The sequence below is a fragment of the Asparagus officinalis genome, chromosome 8 (assembly GCF_001876935.1).
Source record: "Asparagus officinalis chromosome 8, Aspof.V1, whole genome shotgun sequence".
NCBI classification, from domain to species: Eukaryota; Viridiplantae; Streptophyta; class Magnoliopsida; order Asparagales; family Asparagaceae; genus Asparagus; species Asparagus officinalis.
Window position 1 is genome coordinate 9,790,316 of NC_033801.1, and position 26,117 is coordinate 9,816,432.

Sequence of the window (26,117 nt, forward strand, 5' to 3'; positions counted from 1 at the left end):
GATGACCATTCAGCGATTGCAGAGTCTCAGTCATCCAGCTCAGTCGTGGCGCATGGAAGCCTTGCCTTAATGACAGGAAGCTCCGATGACTTAGCAAAGAGAGTTGACGAACATCACACTATACTCCAGGCACAGCAAGAAACACTCCTTCAGATGAAGGACGAGTTGGCCCTGCTCCTTGCAGAAAAAGGTCAAAAACCTGAATCTTCCCGGAGAACAATTTCAAAGGGAAAACAAAAAGGACCAGAACATTCGGATCGCGAGACTCAGAACATAGAATATTCTTCTGAAAATGAGAAGGAGACAGAAAGGGAGTTACACCCTCAGTCCTCTAAGGTAGATGAACTAGAAGCTCGCCTCAACGCAATCGCCAACAGAAGCGAGCTCCGTGAAGAAGGAGTGGTACGGCCTTATCCTGCCGAGTGGGACACAGCTCCCTACCCACCAAAATTTAAGGCCCTAACCTTGTAACCGTTCGATGGCACGGGATCGCCGAATCAGCACATCTACTATTTCAAGTCTCAAACTGGGGACGTGGTGGCAAACGATGCCATTTTAACCCGACTGTTCATCGACACTCTCAAGGGTGTCGCATTCGAATGGTTCATGAAGCTGTCTGCTGGGTCTATTCAGAAATGGGTAGATCTAGAAAGGCTTTTCTTGGCCAGGTTCTTCGAAGATGACACGGAAGTCTCAGTCCCGACTCTTCTCGCTACCAAGCAGAGAAAGGGAGAATCTATCAAGACTTATGTGGAGAGATTTCGCAACATGGCATTGCGATGTCCGTCAGGTATGACTCAATCAACTTTTGTTGAAACTTGCAGGCACAATTTGTAAACCCAGCTCCTCGCTCAAATGGGGGTGGCGGAATGTCGCTCTTGGAGATAGTTGGTTTCACAAGGAGAACAGGCTGAAGAGATTGTGGCGCGGGTTAAGGCTGAAGAAGCTGCTCAACCAAAGCCACAACAACAACGGAACCAGAACAATGCTCCACGGTCTAAGGGAAAGGACACTCTGGCTGCCGACTCCAGCACACGAACACCGCCTGCTAAGCAAGGCAAAGCACCGAATCAGCCGAGGGCGCCCAAACAATATTCGTTCAAAGAAGAGCATGTGGACACCTTATTTCACCTACTGCGGACGAACAATAAGTTACAGCTTCCCGAGATCAGGAAACCAGGTAGGCAGGAAAAATTGACGATCCCAACTACTGTCGGTATCACAGGTTTTTGGGACATCCTACTAGAAAATGTTACGTTTTCAAGGACATCCTGCAAAATCTGGTGAATGCTAAGGTGCTTACATTGAAGTCCGAGCAGAAGACCGTATCCACTAATTTGATAGCGGTCCGGTTCGGCGATTCCCCTCCGGTAGTGGCTGCAAACGGAGTTATCCCCATTTGCAAAGGAGAAATGCACATGAAGAACACTGACTTGCACAGGCAGAAGAACAGGGGGTTGATACCTTTTACTACCCCAAAAGGAGAGATTATGTGGGTACATCCCGATTTGGTTGGGGACCAACAGTGGACAAACACCTCGTCCAAAAAGAAAGGAGGCAAAGCTAAGTCATCCAACATGATTAGTCCCTCCGTCAACGAAAATGACGATGATCTCAGACCTCTCACCGACTCAGAAGAAGAGATGATTGTTCTTGCAACAGACCAAGGAGGCAATCCTGGCACCCGGTCGGGAAAAGCCTATCTGAGGAACTATGATCAAGCTGCTCAAGGAACAGAAGAACATCCTCAAGACGCTGGGGGTTTTGTCCCTCAGAAGTCACCCGACAAAGGGAAGCAGAAGGAGACCCGGTATAACAAAAACCTTCTTCAAGGAACCGGAGGATCAAGCGCTCCTTTCCAATTCAATGTCATGGCACAACTGGCCAATATACCAGCTAGAATCACCATGTACGAGCTATTGCGGTTGTCCAAGGATACAAGGGAGGCTCTAATTGAAGCTCTCACGAACGCGGAAAGCTTCATTACACAAGTCACTCCACTTCCTCAAGCTTTTGAAGACCAGTCTTGCGCACAGTGCCTACAAGCAGCAAGAAACTTGCCGTGTATATCATTCACCCAAGAAGATATGCAGGTCAAGCACAAGCATGACAGACCTTTGTACTATACGGGATACATTGGGTCTTCGAAAATCAGCCGTATCCAAGTTGACCCGGGCTCAGCGTTCAGCATTATGCCTTACAGGGTCATGCAGGTCTTAGGGATTTCCCATCGGTTGAACACCACCCAGACCACTATTTTCGGTTTCAACGCCAACAGTACTCGACCTTTGGGAAAGATCAAGCTCCGGTGCCAAATCGGAGATCTCAAATCCGAAGTGATTTGTTACATAATAGACGCGGATACATCTTACAATTTGCTATTATGGAGACCGTGGATACACGCAAACCACATTGTCCCGTCTACTCTACACCAAGTCATGAAGTATGTTAATGACGAAGACGAGGTTCAGACTTTGATCGCTGAGAAGCAACCCTTCAGAGGAGTGGAAAATTACCACACAGACTCCGTCTTCTACCTAGAATCACAGGAGGATCCGAAAGAAGATGTTGACAGCGGGAATGAAGCAGACATTGAGCCGGATCCCTAACAAGATTGTCCTTGGGAGTTGAACTTCCCTGTACTGGAACGAATTGAGAACAATAATGATGTACCGAGTGGAGACGTGTGGTGCATTAATGAAGAATTTATTTCGGCGTATTTGTCGAGTGTGTCTTTTAAAAATCAACAACCAGAGATCGATACTAATGTAGGTATCGACCCATGGCGCACATTATGCGCGGAAGCATCACTCATATTACCAATTAAATCATCTTGCATTCTAGATGAAGAAATAGAAGACGCACAAAAAGCTTTCTTCAAGGTCCCGTCCAAAAGGAAAGGGCAGAAACCTATCTATCTCGGGAAAATCAAACCCGAAACACTCAAACGAGGAAGCTCAGAAGAAGACGATGGAGTTCCCCAGTTTCATTATCATGAACCTAATTCTATCGCTTTAATGAAACGAATGGGTTATGACTTCAACAAGAAAAAAGGGTTGAATTTTGGGAAGGGAAGACGAACACCCATTCGGATGTCTCTCACTCCTGAAGGAAAACCTCCTAATTACTATCAAAAGACTAGAAGAGGCGTGGGTTATGTCACAACCCCTTCCCCTTCAAAAAATGAATCCAATGACTGTCCATGTCAAAATCAGTCATCTGCGTTATTGTCAGGCGAATCTGATGTTAGTATCGGACCTTTCTTTAAAAGGCTGACCATAAACATGGTTTCAACCAGTCACCCAGATGAAGATACAGGGAGTGACAAAGAGTTGATCGAATCAACCGGAGACCCTTGGATCAAACGCCTGAACATTTTATGGGATATGTGCTTCGAGCAGCGCGAGCCACCCACTGAAGATAAAGTAATTCAGATCAATATGGGAGATGAATCTAACCTTAAACCGATCTTCATAAGCGACAGTCTATCTCCATCAGAGAAAGAAGACCTTATTTCTCTCCTTCAAGAATATATAGATGTCTTCGCTTGGAATTATGAAGATATGCCTGGCCTCGACCCCAAGATAGCCATGCATCGTCTCAACATAGATCCGGATGCTAAACCTGTCAAGCAACAACAGCGCAGGTTTCGTCCTGAGGTCATGGAAGCAATTGAGTCAGAAATCAAAAAGCTCATAGATTCCGGTTTCGTCAGAGAAGAGCAACACCCTGATTGGGTAGCTAATATCGTTCCAGTGCCCAAGAAAAACGGTAAGGTCCGGATTTGCATAGACTTTCGTGATCTTAACGCAGCTTGTCCGAAAGATGAATTTCCTCTCCCCATCACGGATGTTATGATCGACAGCACCTGTGGGTATGAGAGGATGTCCTTCATGGACGGATTCTCAGGATACAATCAAATCAAAATGTACCCTGAATATGAGAAGCATATTGCTTTTAGAACACCACTGGGGGTGTATTGCTATACTATGATGCCCTTTGGATTAAAAAACGCGGGCGCAACTTATCAACGTGCAATGAATACAATCTTCCACGAACACCTACGTAAGAAGATTGAATGCTATGTTGATGATATAGTAGTGAAAAGCCAACACAAAGGTGATCATCTCACAGACCTGAAGATAATGTTTGACCTCATGCGAACACATCAGTTAAAGATGAACCCGAAAAAATCTTTCCTGGGAGTATCAAGCGGAAAATTCCTGGGATTCATAGTTACATCCAAGGGAATTTCTCTCGATCCTGAGAAAGTTCGTTCTATCCAGGACATGCCACATCCGAGGAATCTCAAAGAACTCATAGGATTACAAGGCAGATTGGCTTACATCCGGAGATTTATATCGAATCTCTCGGGGCAATGCCAACCTTTTTCTAAGCTCATGAAGAAAGGAGTATCAATTGTTTGGGACCAGGACTGCCAAAAAGCATTTTATGCCAAAACCATCATCCCTAAATTGCCGATTGGCAAAATGGGCAATCTTATTGTCCCAGTATGACATGCAGTTTATGCCTCAAAAGGCTGTCAAAGTTCAAGCTTTGGCAGATTTCTTAGCTGATCATCCGGCGCCCGGGTCGTCTAAATTATACGAAGATCTACCCGATGAAATTGCTGAAGCATGTGTTACCCAAGAAAGCATACAAGTGTGGAAGTTATTCTTCGACGGTGCATCCAGATCAAATCCTCATGGACCAATCACTGCCGGAGTAGGGCTGGTAATCATTTCCCCGAAAGGTCACGTGATCCCGAGAGGGTTCTCCCTAATCAAGCTATGTACCAATAATGTGGCCGAATACAATGCCCTGTTATTGGGAATGCAATTTGCTGTAGAACTCAACATTCGACATCTCGAGGCTTATGGTGATTCCCAACTCGTCGTAAATCAAGTCCGAGGGGAATACGAAGTACGAAATGAGGATTTAATCCCTTATCACTCGGCTGTGCTAGAGCAAGCTCGGAAATTCAAAGGCTTCTTTATCGGATACATCCCTCGAGCTCAAAACACCTATGTAGATGCTTTAGCTTCATTAGCAACTTCATTAGCGTTGCCTCCAGGGGCCGAAACAATAATTCCGGTCACGGGACGCGAGTTATACTATTCCAAGCTTCTTACAGATGATCACTTAAATGAGGCGATATCTGAAGAAGTTTGTGCAACCACAATAGAGTTCGAACCTAAAGATTGGAGATTCCCGTATATTGACTATGTCGTGTACGGAATTCTACCCGATGATTCTAAGGAAGCAGCCACGATCAAACGAAAGGGCCTCCGGTTCCATTATGATGCAGTTTCTCAAACCCTATATCGTAAGTCACACGATAGAGTATTGCTTCGATGTCTTTCTGGAAAGGAAGCGAAAGAGGCTCTTAAGGAGGCTCATGACGGAATATGCGGAGCTCATCAACCTGGGACTAAACTAGGAGATCGCCTCCAACGAATTGGTTATTATTGGCCGAAAATGTTTTCAGATGCAGCTGACTACGCCAAACGTTGTCACGCATGTCAAATCCATGGTGACTTCATCCATCAAGCACCAGGGAATTTACATCCAACAGCAGCGTCATGGCCATTCGAGATGTGGGGGATGGACATTGTCGGGCCCATTACACCACCAACTTCCAAAGGACATCGGTTTATTTTGGCGGTAACCGACTACTTCTCAAAATGGGCAGAGGCTATCCCGTTGAAAGAAGTCAAGACTTCGAACGTAATTAAATTTATAAAGCATCATGTCATCTACCGTTTCGGGGTTTCGAGACGGATAATCCATGATAACGGGACACAATTTATCAGCTTTGGATTTCAGAGATTTTGTGATAAATTTAGAATCCAAAGCATTGCCTCTACAGCATACTATCCGCCAGCAAACGGCCTTGCAGAAGCATTCAACAAGACAATTGTCAAGCTCCTCAAGAAATTCGTTTCCAAGAGCCGACGTGATTGGGACGAAAGACTCGGTGAATGTTTGTGGGCCTACCGCACAACGGTAAGGACCCCTACAAGAGCCACGCCATTCTCTTTAGTATACGGTTGCGAAGCTGTACTACCATTGGAAATTCAGATTCCTTCTTTGAGAATCGCTATAGCAATGGGAACGACAGAGGAAGAAAAGCATCAGTTGTGCCTCCAGGAACTTGAAGCTTTAGACGACAAACGACTTCAAGCTCAGCAACAGATCGAGATGTATCAAGCTCGAGTTTCTAAAGCCTACAACAAAAGAGTCAAAGAGCGAATCTTCAAGAAAGGCGACTTGGTCTTAGCCGCCAAACGACCCATGGTGATGACGCACAAAACCAAAGGGAAGTTTAATCCCAAGTGGGAAGGACCATTCGTAATAGAATCAGTCTATTCGAATGGCGCATACCACCTCATCAATCAGAAAGGCGATAGGCTTTTGATGCCAATCAACGAGAAGTTTCTTAAGAAATACTACCCTTAAGATGTGAAGCCCCTTAATCTCCAGTTTGATCCGAAGAAATAGATCAATATTACCTAGGCTGGGGGTTGGTGATTAACCACATTAAGTCTTTTTTAGTCTGTTTGTCGTCCAGTTGACATTACACCTATGATGGTCAAAATTATTTTGGAAGCTATTTTCAGCAGCAATAAAAGTAAATTCCAAGTGAGCCAAATAGTGCAGCCAATAGCCCCCTCAACACAAGTCTCATAGCTGCGTTCCAAGCCTCTTAAACGCAAGCTCTAATTTCGAATACATCCAAGTGCAGAGGTTCAATCCTCACAGGAGAATTTTCACAGGTTATTCTAACAAAAGCAGGAAAATTCTCCAACCCAAAGCAATGATTCCAACGTCACAAGAAGATCATAGCATTTCAGAAAATGCAAACAGTTCATCACAGGCAAAAAACAGTAATTGTTACGAAGATACAAAAAATGTAGATATATATATATTATATTTATATATTATATATATATATATATTATATATATATATATATATACTATATATATTATATATATAATATATATATATATATATATATATATCTATATATATAGAATATTATTACAAGCCAAAGAAAAAGTGTCTAAAAGTCCTGTAAAGAGAGAGAGCAAGCGAGTTTAGCAGGGATATCCGATGTGCGGAATGTTGCTTGGACCTCTGCCTCGGCCCTCTCCTCAACTGTCTCCACAGGCGCAGTAGCAGCAGCTTCTGATCTCAAGGCTTGAAGAGCCTCCTCTACCTCTGGCCTCAAGTCAGCGCGCTGCAATTTCTCCAAGGCTTCCACAGTGCCTGAGAAGAAGTAAATCTTCTCAGCACAATGCAAAGCCCAGCTGCGATTGATGCGGGAGAGGGAATGCAACACGCCCCTGAACGAACTCTGGAATTCGGAGAATGTGGCCCATCCCTGCTCGGAAATGAGGAAAGCCTGCCTCACCATATTCTCCAGAAGCTTTGTAAGGAAGGTCACACTCTCGGGGAGTGGAGTAAAAACCTCTCCAGGAAGGACCATGGCCAGGGGGGTGATCAAGGGGGCATCTTCCGAAATAATGAGGGGAGCAGCAGCAGGAGCCCCACCTGGCAACAAAACGAAAATGTTGATAAAATGTTTTGGAAAATGAATTTAAACGCAGGGGTCTAGACTTGCGTCAACATCAACTTGAACGCAAGGATCTAAACATGCGTTGATTTATACTTGTTAAACGCAGAAAACCAAATCTGCATTATAATCTCTAAGATCAAGAGATTTTTCTCGTTTCGTCCTTCTCAAACGCAACACGATTAAATTAATGCTTTGGAACGAAGAAACAGACCCTTCGTTTCACCTCTCGAACGCAGAAACCCTCTTCTGCATTCAAGATCAAGAAGACGAAGCATCTTCGTCCTCATCAACATTGAGTGCCTCGAACCCACTCAGAGGATTTCAAGAAGCTTATATATATATATACATACATCGAACAGGAGGATCAATGTTACTTACCTTGAAGACCGGACGTCGGTGGGGGCGGCATCGTTGTCGACCCAGAGGTCGACCCAGAAGTGTCGCCCGATGAGGACCTCTTGGAAGCCATGGCTTTGGGAGAACGGAGAAGGTTCGGGACTTAACGAAGACAAAATTCGTTTAAGAACTCAATAAAGGATGGGAAACGTCTGAATGCCTGATAAGACCGATCAGGTCTATTTATAAGTAATCACTGTAGTGATATAGAGTTCCGAGACTCCTGCTCAAGTATGGTCTCTTCGTCATCATTACAGTCATTTAGACTTCTGATAAGACGCAGGACAAGACCTTGCGTTTAAAGAATATATGGACGAAGCCAAACGCAATTATCTGGAGATGCGTTCGAATCCCTGTTACTATTCCAGGCATACGCAGTCCAGTTTCTGGTCCTTCGATCAAGGACCCAAACGCAGGGGGTCCTTTCACTCTTGCATCAACAAGATCTTCTAGATGTCGTCAAACACTCTGGCATGTAATAATAATTCCCTGGTCAATCTTTTCAACTTATCGACTCTTATCAATAGAGCGATAAGTCCTCAAAATTGCCCCGATCGCAATCTTATCGATTCTCATCAATAGAGCGATAAGTTCTCAAAATTGCCCCGATCGCAATCTTATCGACTCTCATCAATAGAGCGATAAGTCCTCAAAATTGCCCCGATCGCAATCTTATCGACTCTCATCAATAGAGCGATAAGTCCTCAAAATTGCTCCGATCGCAATCTTATCGACTCTCATCAATAGAGCGATAAGTCCTCAAAATTGTCCCGATCGCAATCTTATCGACTCTCATCAATAGAGCGATAAGTCCTTAAAATTGCCCCGATCGCAATCTTATCGACTCTCATCAATAAAGCGATAAGTCCTCAAAATTCCCCCAATCGCAATCTTTTCAACTTATCGACTCTCATCAACAGAGCGATAAATCCTCAAAATTGCCCCGATCGCAATCTTTTTAACTTATCAACTCTCGTCAATAGAGCGATAAGTCCTTAAAATAGCCCCGATCGCAATCTTTTCAACTTATCGACTCTCATCAACAGAGCGATAAGTCCTCAAAATTGCCCCGATCGTAATCTTTTCAACTTATCGACTCTCGTCAATAGAGCGATAAGTCCACAAAACCGCTACGTTAACATTACATAGAAACATGCATAATACAGGTAGGAATGAACATATCACTTTTATAGCCCCAAAACAACATTTCATTGTTCCGTGTCAAACACGACATGTAAAAGAAACAATGAAGAGCCAAAACGATACTACTCCTATTCAAAACGAAACAAAACAATGTAAAATAAGTTTTGTTCTTATCACAAGGACAATACGCAACCAAATTTATGGATTCATCAAGCGAAAAGAAGCTAATTGAGACTTAATGTCAGAAAGTTTCTCTTCATGATCAGCTCGCACCAGCACTTCTGCCCGTCGACGAAGCTCGTCCTCGCCAGGTAGCATGGTAGCAACTTCTTTCTTGGCCTCCTCGAGAGCTCTGGCTTCTGTGCGATAATTCAAGAGGGAAGCTGCACTTTTGATATTAAGTTCAGTAACAATAGCCTCCTCGCGTTTGAACTGGGCCTTCAACCTCGCCAACTCTACTTCAATGGCAATAATTTTCTCTCGCAAAGCATCCAAGGAAGCATTTGAGAGGGTTAACTCAGCTTGCTTTTGAGCACTCAGCTTTTGTAGATTTTCGACTTGAGTCTCCTTTTCAGCTATGTGCCTCCGAGCAGCTTCATGTTTATTAGTTTCCTCAGCCCGAAGATCTTCAAAGGTAGACGCGATCTGCGCCTGAATATCAGCACGGCCTAGAGCTTCCAAGAACCGCAGTTGAGCCTCCAGACGTGAGATAGCTTCGGAACAAGCCTTGACAGTGGGAGCATCACCCACGAATTTAAGGTTATTCAAGCCATTCGTGAGCATGGGTTTAAAATTCTCCAAAGTATCGCGACCTGCCAGCACAACCTCAATTACTTTCTTGGCCAAGTCCTCTAAATAATTAAGGGAAAGCGTGAGAAAATCAGGCACGTCCGTTGAACTGGAAGCGACAATGGCAGATGGCACCAAAGCTTCTGAGGTGGCTGAATCAAGCAAAAGGCCAGCAGTCGATTTCAGTGAAACGATTTGAGAAGGAATGTCAATGTCCAGCTGAGACGGGCTCGACCGGAGGGCCATGAATTCCCTTGTCTCGGACGAGCTAGGACACTTTACGGCCTCCGTCGAAGCTAGAGAAATTGTTAATAAAGTCGATGGAGGAAGAGTTACCATCGAAAGCTCCAAACGAGGTGGTTCTGACACCGGAGCTGGTACTATTTGTTGCGTGGAAGAGGGAACTACAACGGTTGTCGCAAGAGTAGTAGAATCTGCATGAGAAAGCAATTCAGATGCAAAAAGGAAGTGTATCATAATTTCGAATAAATGACGCTTACCAGTAAGAGAAAGTGGGATGTAGGCCGATGCTTTATCCGAAGAAGAGGGTGGTGGCATATCCCATTCATCAATACCATCGCTGTCGTCATCCAAAGTATCACTGGACTCACTATCTTGACCTTGACTATTGCTACCATCTCCAACATGTGCGTCATCACTAGGAGACAAAGGCTCAAGACCCCCAAGCTCTTCCTCATCAACGGGTGAGAATGCTGGTGGATCTTCGACAATGATAGGTCTCGATATGACTCCAGTTGTTGGACTTGGTTGTGTGGCTCCGACAGCCGGCAGCAATGTAGAGGCAGAAGGAGATCCTTCCTTCTCTAAGTTTTTCTGAATAATCACAGCAGGGTCCTCGATAGGGGGCCTCTCTCCTTCAACCTGAGAGGTGACAAGAACAGCTTCTCGGGATATGTCTTCGGGGATAGATTGTGTATCCCCTGCAAGCAATTCATCTCTGTCTTCTTCCTCGTGTAATGAATGGACAGAAGAGATAGGGCTTCCTAAAGCAGGGCCAACTGTGGGAAGACCAGGCTGGGCTAAAAACTCCATGGCAGTAGACTCTTGTTCCTCCTCCCCCATATGCCATGCTTTAGGGGCGTCATGCATGAGTTTGGAAGTTGGAGGCTCGAGGGTTAGTTTTCGTTGAGCTCGCTTATTATACTCAGCCTCCTCAGTGGCATCAAGAACTCTTTTGCCAGTGGCGCTTTTACTTTGAGTCTGAACTCTTGATGGCTCCACCTCACGAGTGTCAGATACCCTGATTTCTTCTGAAGCCACTTCTTGTGACTGCCGTCCTTCGTCATGGGTAATCGCTTCTTCGTACTCCAAATATTCACTAACTCCTCGTGTTCGTGACTTTTTGGCACTCCTCTTCGAAGCATACCATTTTCGAATGGCTTTCAAGCAAGAAGTATTCATATTATAGGCCGAGATCTGAGAAGCAGCTTGATACTAGGTACAAAAACTTAAAGAGGTGTAAGCGTTGGGTGTCTTGTGCGGCAATTTGAACTTTGCCCCAGTACAGCCTGCTACCGAATAATACCAAGCTCTAGCTCCTTCATAGACATTGCCTGTATATGCGAGGGTTGGGTTTGGATTTCCGACGTAAATTTGATCATAGCCAAATTGCCGAGAAAAACGACAAGGCTGATATGGTTCAATCAAGCATTTTCTCCCTTGTCGAAAAATGAGATAGCCAGGGCGAATATTTATGAGTCACCAGAAGGCGCCTCTATTAAGTATGGTGAAAGAGTTACGTCCTGGAAGGTCTTGATAGGTTTCTCCGTATGCACCACCCTCGAAAACGGGAAATTTGCAAGCAATCTCGTAATTATAATCCCGTCTGAGTATCTCACGGAATTTAACCTGATACCAACCAACCCATCGAGCGGTCTCCAATTGTTGGACGAGAGGCACTGAATTATCCTTGGATTCAGGCGTGGACATTATTGACGAGCAATGCAATACGAACTAAGATACCAAGTAAATATATAGCATTGGCACCCGAGGAGTGGGGGTTTGGATGATGGTCTTTCCATCCGATTCAAACTATTTGACGGCGACAAATTCGGAGGCTAATTCCCGCAGGCCACTTTGTAGGCAACACACCATGGCCGAAAGAAGATTTAAGTGTCGTCCATGGGCCAGAAGAGCAGCAGGATATAGTACTTCCACTGTGATGGCATCCACTGGTCTAGTTGGTACCACACAACGTTTCAACCAGAGGGTAAGAAAATCGGCGAACAATGCCATGTCAGAAATGGGGACCTTCGCCTGATAGTGGAAGCTTTCAAATGTGGTAAAAGCAGGGAAAACATCTTCCTCAGCCTCACAAGTGTAGTGGGAAGTGGCGTCGTTAATGCGCTCAGTACTCTCTTCTAGGGTACTGATGGCTAAACGAGTCACCTCTGTCTCCTTATTCCACAAATTCTGGAAAAGGTACTTCGACCACTGCCCCTGCTTGACGCCACTAGCTCTCTTCCCAGTAATTTATGCGCATATTTGAAAATGGCACATCAACTCCCAATAAGTGTTGTACACGTCGGGGGCACTATGTTTCAGAAGTTCTAACTCTTTGCTCCCGGGAACGAACTCTTCGTAGGGCAATTCTCCAAAAGACAATCCCGATATCTCAAACATTTCATGAAGAGCAAAACCTAATTCACCAACAGGTGTAAAAAAGGTACTGGTATGAGGATTGTAAAATTCCAACATAGCAAAAAGCCCGCTGTAGTTTGGAGAGATCCCGTATCGAGTAGCCAATATAGGGGTCTTCAACTCCGAGACCCTCAACGGTTCTTCCAACTCTTCTACAACAAAATTTATCATACGAGCCCACCAATCCGTTTCACTAGAATGTACCCATGTTGGAGCTCTGAAGTCTTGGGCAGGAAATTCTCCTTTAGCCGAGATAAATTTTCTGACGAAGACATCCGCCAGTTTAGCAGGCTCACCAACAGGATGTTCTTTCTTAAACGAACTCGGCTTTAAAGCCACGAAATGGTTAAAGCCCGCCGGATGAGTGCCCCGATGGGTGATGTGCCCAGTCGTAGTGCCCCCTTGTTCCCGAACGAGCTCCCAATTCATAAAGCGTGGGACAGAAGCACATTGATAATAAGAAATTGGCCACATTCGCTCCAGGTTTGGCAGAAAAAGACGGCGATTATTGACGGCCCTCAACCATTTGTAGTTTCCGTCAAACACCCGCTTGGGGTCCATCTTGACGGAGTCTCCAAAAAGGAAGGATGGTTTCTTGAAGATTTCACGGTCCGTGGTTTCAAATTTAGCATCTGTAATTAAGGATCTGAGAGTTTCCGGAGAAGCTTGGGTGATAAGCTTCGCACGCTCTTTATTGGTATCCTGGAAGATGGGATACTCTAGGTAGAAACTAAAATTTCTATTTCTCTCTACGACTCCCGAATGACCGAAATAATGATTGAAGGACAAGGGCTCATTGGAGTAGTACACTGCAAATGAAAAGACAATCAACCAGTTTAACAAAAGAGTTTTACTCAAGAACTCAAGGTCCAGACTTGCATCCAAATGCCTAAACGCAGGGTCCGTACCCGCATCTAGAATGTCAAACGCAGGGTTCCGACCCGCATTTAAAAATTTAAAACGCAGGGTATGAGCACGCGTTGAAATACCGTGAACGATGGAATTAACCATGCGTTCTGTATCAAGAAACACTGAGGATTATCTCTGTGTTTTAATGGCGGAACGCGAGTTACCGATCAAAGGTTGAGGATGAGAAATCCGTTAAAACAACTCACAACTGCTTAAAATTACCATTAATTGAAGAAACCCGAGGCGGCGGTGCGGTGACTGGAGCGCCTCCGGAGGTTTTAATCGATGGAGCACCCTGAGGTTGGGTGGTCTTCGATTTAGAAGCCATTCTTTTCTTGGGAGCCATTCTAATGGAAGCAGGTGTAGAGCAAATTTTTCCTTCGTTGGAGCGTCAGAGAAGATGAACAGGAACCCTGTTAAGTGGTCGACAGAAAAGCAAGGGAGAGAAAGGTCGAGTGACTTTTTGATTTGACTTTGGTTGTCTATTTATATACAGCTATAGTCGTCAAATCAGCGCGGGATTTGAGGCGAAAATCCCACTCAAAACGCGATTTTCGCGTTTTCAAAAGAGGGATCTCAACTTCTAAATGCATCCCTGCACTCAGATGGTCGAACGCATGGTTTAGCCATGCGTTTTAGTGACCGACCTCAGCTTATCACGATATTCTTACAAGAGTTTTCTAAACAATGTAATACAACTCATCAGAGAGGCTCAAAAGTTACCTTGGCTGGTTTAAGGAAGCAGAACGTCAACATTCCGGCAACCAGATGCGCGATGTCTTCAAATCAGACAGAGCAAACAATCGATTAGTCAGATTTTGGGATCCAAAGTATTTCAAAAATTCGTCCCAGTCAACCGCGAACTTTCGAAAACTTTGGAGGGGGTTCTGTAGGCTGTCTAAAAATCACAAAAGATGGTTCACCCCTATCAGACTTCAATTGATAGTTTTGACTAAGGAGGTTACAATCAGATAACTTTCTTGTTACCAAAGGAAAGCTGCAATCAAAGGATTCTCCTGTGGACTAAGAAGAGGTTACGAGTCAATGATTTCTTCAAAAAGAATTCGTCCTCGTCATCGGAACGCAAGTAATTTTCAACTTCAACGCAATCACTACATACACAGCTTTATATTTGAGATGATTGATCTTGATGGCTGCGACAACAACATGACTAATATTACATTAGCAATTATCAGAGATGCTGATGAGCAGGGTAATGATTTCAGAAATAAAAGGGAGGACTTAGTTCGGGATCTACACTTGATAGAGCGTTATTGGGATGCTTCAATTGTTACAAATGGCCTGAATAGGACCTTCTCATTGGTGTCATCCATATATAAAGACAGAAAGGGCGAACGCAGCTTCATATCACTGCAAACAGTTTCATGCTGCTGTAAATGCAGCTTCATATTGCCACGAACGCAACACCAAACAAGGCGTTCAGACGCAGGATCATATCCAGACGCAACTCAAGCCCAGACGGTTAACGCATCATTCAGCAACGCAAGATTTGCGTTTGACCTGTTCAAACGCAATCACAACAATCTCGAAACCGCTCCTCACCCACGATTCGGGGAGTGGTTTACGTGGGTTGCTACACCCGAATAATATGGCAACTAAACCCCCATTTAGGAGCGGATTATGGGGGTAGTTATACCCCTAATCTTCCTACAAATATCAACAAACTCAACAGAGTCAGGATCGGATTTTTCTGGGGACGAGACTCTGGGGAAGTAAGATTCGAGAGAGAAGGTCTTGAGGCAGCAATTTTCAACAACCAAGATATCTAAATTCTTGATACTTGGCTTCTCAACCGATTGGTTTCGGCTTAAACAACTCTTTTTACCGGAGTTTGACACTTGTTCTGAGTGATAAAACTCGTGAAGAGTTCTTAACCAATTGGACCATACAAGTCAATTGTTCCAGTGAAAACAAGAGTGATAAAACTCGTGAAGAGTTCTTAACCAATTGGACCATACAAGTCAATTGTTCCAGTGAAAACAAGACGTTCGAATCGTCAACGAGAAGCAAACTCGACGCAAGCATTCGAGGGAGGCATCTTATAGCTACCAAGAAGAACCCAGTTTTAAACAAAGGGGAGAATCCAGATCATTATCTTCTCTTTTGTAATCGGAATTCAAATTGTAATTGAGATCAAAGGAATACAAATTAAATTTCCTTCATTTCTTATTACAAAATTTTCCACAAACACCCTAAGTTAATTTATAAATATCAAAATCATTTAAATAAATATAAAATTTAGACTTTTAAATCATAGAAAATTCTAGAAAATCGAGAAAAATACAAATACTCTTTTCAAAATAATAATTAAATATTTTAAAATACCAAAAAAACTATTTTAACTAGTATCGAAAGTTCATGATCATTACAGTCTCTCTTCCAATGTCCTTGTTCCTTGCAGAACGCACATTAGTTCTTCAATAACTGGTGACGACCTCTAGACTTTGACCTGTTCCTATTACCACCTTTCGGATATGGGCTTCTACCTCTCGTCGACAAGGCCTCTCCTGAAGTACTAGTGCGGGAAGACTCTTTGTCATTCCTCTTCAAATCATAGTTCGTCAAAGCATTAGTAACTTCACTATATGTGATAGAAGATCTCTCGTTCAGCAAAGTGAGCATGAAGGTGTCATACTCCTCATCTGGTAAGGAGCCCAAAAGAATAATAACATTGTACTCATCCATGATCTTCTCATCCACATTCGCCAAGTGCGATAACAACTTAGTATAGTTATTAACATAAACTGCTAGCGAGGTGCCACTAGACATCTGAAATCTAAACAATCTTCGCAGCAAGTACAAACGGTTCTCAACACTCTTCGTCGGGTACTTATTGTTGAGAATTTTCCACATCTTCATTGCAGACGCCACTCCAATCACATCATACTTCAGCTCCTGTTCCAAACAGGACCTGATCACCCCACAAGCGTTCCTATTCATCTTTTCTCATACCGCGTCTTCATATTTTCGTGGCCTCTCATGGACCATGATGGTCTCCTCCAAATTTTGAGCATTGAGCGCATCATGTACGTCGCTCATCCACAAACCAAAATTGATCTTGTCGTAATATTTTACCATACTAATCTTGGTGTTCTGAAAACCAACTTGGACTGTACCCGCCATCTTGCTGCTTTCACCTAAAAGTACGCTAATCTAATCCGATTTAATGCCAATTAAAAACTTTACTAACAAATATATCCTAGCAAATGAGATATGAATAATATATGTGCAAGGATATACAAATGACACAAGGGTAAACAATATAGTGGATGAAATAGACTAGATGCAATAGGCGATATAAGCAATGAGCACAAGTATAAATGAACGCCAATGCAACTCAAACAAAACAAATGATCACGGAGTTCGGACCTTCCGTCCTACGTCTCCGCTCCCCACTCCCGGGGAGAAATCCACTATCACACCGGGTTTTCAACGATCACCCGAAAATGCTTACACCACACAATATCGGTTTCAACGCTCACCGATCAACGTCTACAATTACACAATGTAACTACACTAACTACCACCTCAAGTGTTGGTCTCTAGCCCGTGTCTCTCTCAAGTGTTAGGAATTACAACATCTCTCTAGGCATTACCACCTACCCCACTCCTCTTGGGATGACCCCGTCTCTCACCACACACTCCTCTTGGTGTACTAGTGTAATACAAAGTGAATCTTACAATGAAGGCACAAATACAATGAATTTGTTCTCTACAATAGATGAGAACTCAATGAAGCTCACTCTCACAATATCACTCACCACAACCCACAATATAGTGTATGTAATCTTAAAAGCTCAATAGGATGTGAGTGATAAATGAGTATAAACAAAATTTAACTCAAAAAGAACTCGCAATAAAATAGATATGAAATTTAAGAATAAATTGCTAGGTAATTGAGTTAGGAAAACTTCTCTATAAGCACAAAGAGAGGATGATGAAATATCGAGGATGAACTCCTCAACAACCAATATAAGCTCCTCTTTTGTAATAGCAAACCCCAAACTTAAACAAACTTAAACAAACTTTTAATCTCTTTTAAAACTTGATTTTAAAACTCTTTTTGTTAGTTAGAAATAGTTAATGCAAAGGGGTATTTATAGGCTTGAAGAAACCAGCCCAAAAATCCAACAAAAAACCCTTAAAAACATTAAAATAAACAAAGCTAGAAACTAGCCGTTACTGTGCCAACGGCTATATGTAAGTCGACTTATCAGGTTACACAAGTCGACTTGACAGATGGAAAAACACATGCAGCAATACAGATTATAAGTCGACTTATAGTCGACTTAGTACAAGTCGACTTACCTGAAAAACAAGTTGACTCAGCAGAGAGCAAATGGCATATTCCAAGCAAGTTTATAAGTTGACTTATCAGCCCTGATAAGTCGACTTATAAACATGCACATGCACTGTGCATGTCCAAAAATCGATTTTCGAGGGCTCTTTCAAAATAGTAAATACAATCCAAAAATTATAAAATCTTGGGAAAAGTTTATAATCATACATACAAACATGTTGGAAAAAGAATTTTTCAATTTGCATTTATCGTTTGTAAAAATCACTGTAATCTGCAAAAGCACTACAAAAACACGTTTAGGAAAACATGTGATTTTTGATTTTTAACTCAAAACAAGTTTTGAAAGCTTATGAAATATTTGTATGAACATAATAAAAGATGTTTATGATGTATATATAGTCCAAAACACATTAACATAGAATTTGCATAAAAGTACCTATGTTTTGAGAAAATCACAAATATGTGTGTGTGTGTGTGAATATTGAGCTTAAAGAATTAACACACAAAATATAATCCTATACTAAGTATACCAAGAATGATTCTCCTGAAGCTTGGACTTGATTAGATGGACTTGTTATGCATGGCTTCAATATATCGGTTTTGTTCAAATTCTTGAATATACCTGTATATACTAAACAACACAAAACAAAATACTAAAACCAATATTAGCCATAAATTGTTTGTTAAATCATTATCAAAACAAGAGGATCCAACAATCTCCCCCTTTTTGATGATGACAAACAATTTACCAATATGCATAAGAAATTAATAAACCAATTTAAATAAATATTATATACTATAATTTTCTCCCCCTTTGGCAACATCAAAAATGGGGCAAAGGAGAGCTAGAAGCTCCCTCTACATATAAGCACAGGTGAGATAAAAAAAATATGGGGATTCTCCCCCTATTTAAAAGCCGGTAAGAAAGGTTAGTCACAATATATAAACAGATGGTGGTTGTGAAACAAGAATACATAGAGAGTGAATATAATAACAACCACATCCCCACATAGTCATAAAGCCAAAGAGAAATGAACATGGATATATATATATAAGTCAAAATTGTGAGTTTACAACAACTCACCCATGTTCACCACACATCAAACCAAAACACACAGTACAATAGTTCATTACAATCGCATTCAAAGTTTTTGACAAGAAAAACAAATTAAAAGATAGAAATCATTCATTACAATCGCATTCAAAGTTTTTGACAAGAAAAACAAATTAAAAGATAGAAATCATGGCTCGGATGGTCCTGGACCCGGGGGAGGAGATGGTTTCTGCAGCATCCTAACAATGTCATCAAGTCTCCTCTCGATGTGAGACATGTGAGTCTCCTGATGGGTCCTAATAGCTCCAAGATCTCTTCTAATAGTCTCCTGGGAGCTCCTAATGTCATCTTGTGTTCTTTCAATCTCCTCAAATCTCATCCTAAGGTCAACTTGGGTATCCTCTATCCGCTGAAATCTTCTCTGGTCATCATTATGATATGCAGCTATCTGGGTGTAGATGTCCTGAATGAAACTATTAGAACTGAAATTTGAGCACAAGTCTAAAGAGCAAGAACAAACCCTAGGAATTCAAACCCTAGATAATGCAATAAGTGAAAAATAGGGAAATGGGGTTTGAGGAGTAGAGATGTACCCAATAGATGAATTCAATCCCAGGGAGGTTGATTGAGGCAGGCAACTGACCGGAACAGTGGATGAGAGGGCAGAGAGATCAGCTAGAGCTTAAAGGAAGAAGAACGATGAAATGGGGGAAATGGGGTTCGGTTCTCTCTAAGGGAAGATGTCAACGGCTAGGATTAGATCGATTCACTTAATGGACAGCCAAGATGGAATATACTAATGGGTCGGGTTGACTATGGGTCCAAAACCGAACCAAAGCCGAAAAGAGGAGCAGAAAAATTTCCCGTAAGTCGACTGCAATTCGACTTGCCATAAGTCGACTTACAGTCGACTTAGGTCCTGAAAAATGTTTTACCAAAGATTTAAACTGCAGCTTTTAAATAATAATAATAATATTGAAATTTTTATTTTTGTTGCAATAATTGTTTGAGAGTATAATAAACTGCAATTTGAAAAGGTTTTGACAAATTTTCATGTAAACCCCAAAAAAAAAAAAATTAAGAATCCATCAAAACAAAATCATAAAAACCAAAAGGAAGTTAAACCAAATCAAATCTGTTTTGGCACCCAATTATTTTTGGTGCCGGAAAACTTAGGGACATGACCCCTATCATTTAAGCTCAAGGCCCTTGGGTTATGAACCCATTTGGGCGTATATGGTGCACGGATGCGGTCAAAACAAAAATCGTAAACATGGCCTTTTCGATTGCAATGAGTACAATGAAAAGGTCTAAATGATTTGTGTTGACCAAAGGGTGGGGCACTGAAATCATTTACAAAAATAGGTTTATCTTGAAAATTATTTTGCAAACGAGAAACCTTTTTTTAAGTCAAAACAAAATTTGGTCAAATGACCTAAACGACCACAATAATCACATTTGTACACATGTGCATGTTTATGATTTACACTATGTGTGTGTACATGTGTATGTGATGAAGAAGCTACATGAGATGCACAATGAGCATTGACATCTTTATGTTTGTGTGCATCATAGCAAAATTTAGCTAGATGACATTTACGGCCGTAAATTGAACACTTGTAAACTTTGCTATATATGTGTGCATGATGAGTAGATGATGACTTAGACTTGGCACACATATCCATAAGCCTCTTGTGATTATTAATGCATGTTTTCAAAGTTGAATCTAAGGATGAAATGCAATTTTTCATAAGATTCAAATCTTCATTTTTAGGCACATATGCATTTTTAGAAGTAGAACATAAATAGTCATTTATAAATGAAGCAGTATCATTTTGTATGTTCTCTACTTCTAACATGGCATTATCTTTTTCATGAGTTAAACTAGCAACATTTGAAGTTAAAGAAACATGATCCAATTTTAATTTTTCATTGTTTTCTTTAAGGATCACATTTTCATTAAGAATAGTTTCAAACTTAGATGCTAGCAATTCATGATCGGATTTCAAATCCTCATGCTTGCTTTTTAAAATCATTAAAATCATTTTGTAATTTGTTAAAGACATGCAATAATTTTTCACTAGCACAAGTAATTTCATCATTAAGTAAATCATTAATGGATTCGGACTCGCAAACCTCACTAGGGCTATCGCCTAGTGGCCGTGTGCATGATGCTCCATATGAACTTGAAGCCGGATCCTCCAAAGCTTGTCGGATCGCCTCCAAGTCCCTTTGATGTGCTTCTATAAATTTCCATAAATTGTAAGCACTATCGAAATGAACAAACTTGTTAGAAAAGAATGAATCAAAAGTATTAAGCAAAAATTCTAACAAGAGTTTATTCATTGTAAACATCTTATGATCGTTTTTACTCCACTTGGATTTCTCCGTAGTGGGTACAATATAAGCACAATCTATAATATCCCACAAATCGAAATGTCTAGATCTAACAAATATATTAAATCTAGAACACCATTGGTCAAAGGGGAAATTATCTATTCTCGAAATGTCTAGATCTAACAAATATATTAAATCTAGAACACCATTGGTCAAAGGGGAAATTATCTATTCTAGGAGCAATATTTATATCATAGCCTAAGCAAGGTGCACAATGCATATCCATATTCATGATATATATGAGTATATATGCAAGCAAAATACAAATGCAATCAAAACTAGATTAGCACAAATAAGATAACTTGGATCTTTAACTCAAGGCGATTAAACCTTAAATCAAAGAGCACCAAGCTCTGATACCAAATAAAAGTACCCTAGAGGTGGGGTGAATAGGGTTTATGCTAATCTAATCCGATTTAATACCAATTAAAAACTTTACTAACAAATATATCCTAGCAAATGAGATATGAACAATATATGTGCAAGGATATACAAATGACACAAGGGTAAACAATATAGTGGATGAAATAGACTAGATGCAATAGGCGATATAAGCAATGAGCACAAGTATAAATGAATGCCAATGCAACTCAAACACAAACAAATGATCACGGAGTTTGGACCTTCCGTCCTACGTCTCCGCTCCCCACTCCAGGGGAGAAATCCACTATCACACCGGGTTTTCAACGATCACCCGAAAACGCTTACACCACACAATATCGGTTTCAACGCTCACCGATCAACGTCTACAATTACACAATGTAACTACACTAACTACCACCTCAAGTATTGGTCTCTTTCCCGTGTCTCCCTCAAGTGTTAGGAATTACAACATCTCTCTAGGCATTACCATCTACCCACTCCTCTTGGGATGACCCCGTCTCTCACCACACACTCCTCTCGGTGTACTAGTGTAATACAAAGTGAATCTTACAATCAAGGCACAAATACAATGAATTTGTTCTCTACAATAGATGAGAACTCAATGAAGCTCACTCTCACAATATCACTCACCACAACCCACAATATAGTGTATGTAATCTTAAAAGCTCAATAGGATGTGAGTGATAAATGAGTATAAACAAAATTTAACTCAAAAAGAACTCGCAATAAAATAGATATGAAATTTAAGAATAAATTGCTAGGTAATTGAGTTAGGAAAACTTCTCTATAAGCACAAAGAGAGGATGATGAAATATCGAGGATGAACTCCTCAACAACCAATATAAGCTCCTCTTTTGTAATAGCAAACCCCAAACTTAAACAAACTTAAACAAACTTTTAATCTCTTTTAAAACTTGATTTTAAAACTCTTTTTGTTAGTTAGAAATAGTTAATGCAAAGGGGTATTTATAGGCTTGAAGAAACCAGCCCAAAAATCCAACAAAAAACCCTTAAAAACATTAAAATAAACAAAGCTAGAAACTAGCCGTTACTGTGCCAACGGCTATATGTAAGTCGACTTATCAGGTTACACAAGTCGACTTGACAGATGGAAAAACACATGCATCAATACAGATTATAAGTCGACTTATAGTCGACTTAGTACAAGTCGACTTACCTGTAAAACAAGTCGACTCAGCAGAGAGCAAATGGCATATTCCAAGCAAGTTTATAAGTCGACTTATCAGCCCTGATAAGTCGACTTATAAACCTGCACATGCACTGTGCATGTCCAAAAATCGATTTTCGAGGGCTCTTTAAAAATAGCAAATAAAATCCAAAAATTATAAAATCTTGGGAAAAGTTTATAATCAGACATACAAACATGTTGGAAAAAGAATTTTTCAATTTTCATTTATCGTTTGTAAAAATCACTGTAATCTGCAAAAGCACTAAAAAAACACGTTTAGGAAAACATGTGATTTTTGATTTTTAACTCAAAACAAGTTTTGAAAGCTTATGAAATATTTGTATGAACATAATAAAAGATGTTTATGATGTATATATAGTCCAAAACACATTAACATAGAATTTGCATAAAAGTACCTATGTTTTGAGAAAATCACAAATATGTGTGTGTGTGAATATTGAGCTTAAAGAATTAACACACAAAATATAATCCTATACTAAGTATACCAAGAATGATTCTCCTGAAGCTTGGACTTGATTAGATGGACTTGTTATGCATGGCTTCAATATATCGGTTTTGCTCAAATTCTTGAATATACCTGTATATACTAAACAACACAAAACAAAATACTAAAACCAATATTAGTCGTAAATTGTTTGTTAAATCATTATCAAAACAAGATGATCCAACATCACCAACTTCTTCACCCATATTCACAAACTCCAAATTGTAGAGAAAAATTTACATTTGATAGAATTTAGAAGTTACCCAACTGAACCCTAGAACGGATTCCAAATAGATCTCCTAACCACACGAGGAAAGCGAAATCTTCAACGACAACCCCAAACACTATCTCCACCGAAGCCTAGAACTCCAAGAACCAAGCTTCCATGACGAATCTCCCTCCACCTAATGCCAAAATCCTAGATCTGAAATCTGGAGCTCTGATACCACTTGTAGCGCGCCTTTGCGGAAGCGTGCTCGCACACAAACGAATCCGTAAGCACGAGAGAAGATTAACCAATAATCAACACAAGCACAATCCAACCAAATAACGACAAACCAATCACAAACACAGAGATATATGTGGTTCGGCAATTTGCCTACGTCTACGGGGAGAGGATGGGGATTCCACTAAATCAAGGAGAGTACAAATGGTTACAATCTCACAAAATCACTCAAATAAACCCTAAACCAAATCTCTCAACTTGCTCACAAATTCTCCCTCTCAAAGTGCTCAGAAGTCTCTCTAATCTCTGATCAAATCTCTCCTAAGAAACTCTATAAAAACGTGTTCCTATTTATATCAAAACAGAAACCCAAACAGAATCCAAACAGGAAACCAAAACAGGCCTGAAAACCATCGTAAGTCGACTTAACAGAGGGCACAAGTCGACTTAACAGAGCGCAAAACAACAACTGGAGAACAGATCGTGAGTCGACTTATCAGACCTGATAAGTCGACTTGCCAGAGATCAAAACCAACAACTCCAGAACAGAATGTAAGTCGACTCGTGCACAGACACAAGTCGACTTACCATAAGTCGACTTATGTCTGTGCATGAGTCGACTTATGACAGAAAAACTGTATTTTTTTGAGTTCTCCACAACTATGAAGTACATGTGATTGTCCAGTAAGGACAAGGGTAGGATGCACTAAAATGAAGAGATTATAGCTAGATGTGTCTATGTGGTCTATGTACTCTTACCCAAAGATAAGGAGAGGGAACTGTCATAGACAGTTACAGATCACAAGAAGAGGGAAAGATGCATAAAAAGACATTTACATCCCAATTATCTTTCCTTGGCATCAATAGAGGACCTTGACTTAAAGTTGGTCTTCTAAAACTTTCTCAAAAAGAATGGGAGATGACTTATTTTGGACCTTTTGTTTCAATCTGGATATACGTGTGTGGAGGTTATAACATGAAAGCTACATGGACTTTTGCAGCAACATAAGGGGAGGGGAACTTCAGAGGCCTAGATTTCTGTTTTGGAATTCTTCACAAGCTGCGGAGATACAAAAGTCGAAGCTTTGTATGATATGAGATGGTAGGAGTAACGCGTATATGCATACGCAACACGAACCACCAACCTCCTATATGCTGGCTAAAATTGTACCAATCTCTTTATTTGAAATTTTCATCACCATTTTTAGAAAAGGAAAATTAGCCACTTTTTGACTTTAATTCCAACAAAACTATCAGGTCTTAGAAAGAAGAAGGGGGTAAAAAACAAAAACCTTCCTTGAAAAGGTAAGATAATAGAGCTAGCTGCAAGTGATGATATATTCAAATGTCAAGAAAGGCATAAAATATGAAAGAATATGCTAATCACAGAATTGGTCTGAAGATATCCCCTCTTATTTGCTCAAGAACTAGAATTCAACAAGTTGTTTCGTGCATAGCGTGTTAGAAAGAGGTTGACCTTGTGATTGGAAGCGAGAGAAGTTGGTCGCAGACATGATTGCTTGACATTCTGAAGAGTTGTGCATGGGTTTGTTCATTACTCATGATCATCAATCTCTATTGTTTTATTGCTTGGTTTACGTCCGTGGTCTGCAATCTGTACAGGCTTGAAGAGGTGTGCACTAAATGCAGTTTATGGCCTCTTTGTATATTGATACATAATTAATTTGGTCCCCCGAGTCTTGTCTTTTGGACGTCTGATGTCCTGAACGCTAACCATAGGCTAAGCACACCTTTGACTCCCAATAGTTGATATATAAAACTAGTCTATGGAACGCTCACAGTTTCTGCTACTACTGTGTGGAGGCATTTGTCATTTTTTTTAAAATAACAACAACATTATTTGGAAAACCATTCTTCCTCCATCATGTTAGTGTTGGGATTGTGTCTTTGATTCTTTGTAGAACTTCATGAGAATTAGATAGGCTTAGAGATCTATCATGATTAGGAGTTTGGGTTCCATCATGATTAGGAGTTTGAATCATATTCTAATTAGGAAGTTATGTTAGAGATAGGGTTTTGATTTCCATATATATATATTCTTCTATTGTTGGAGGAAAAACTAAGAAGAAGAGAGTGGAGAGAAGATGTAGTAGAGAGAGAGAGGCAATATACTTGTAATCTAGGGTTAACAGAGGGCGTAGCCTGATTCAAGAATATTGTGCGAGAGGCGAGGGTTTCGTGATCTTTATCCGTGCAAAAGATTACAAGGAGTGAGTTTTGGAGAGAATATGAGAGTTGATTATGTATGTGAGGTTGAGAGATTGAGAGACGAGAGTTGAGTGGTTCATCTTGTAGTGCTCCTTGATACATAGTGAATTTCT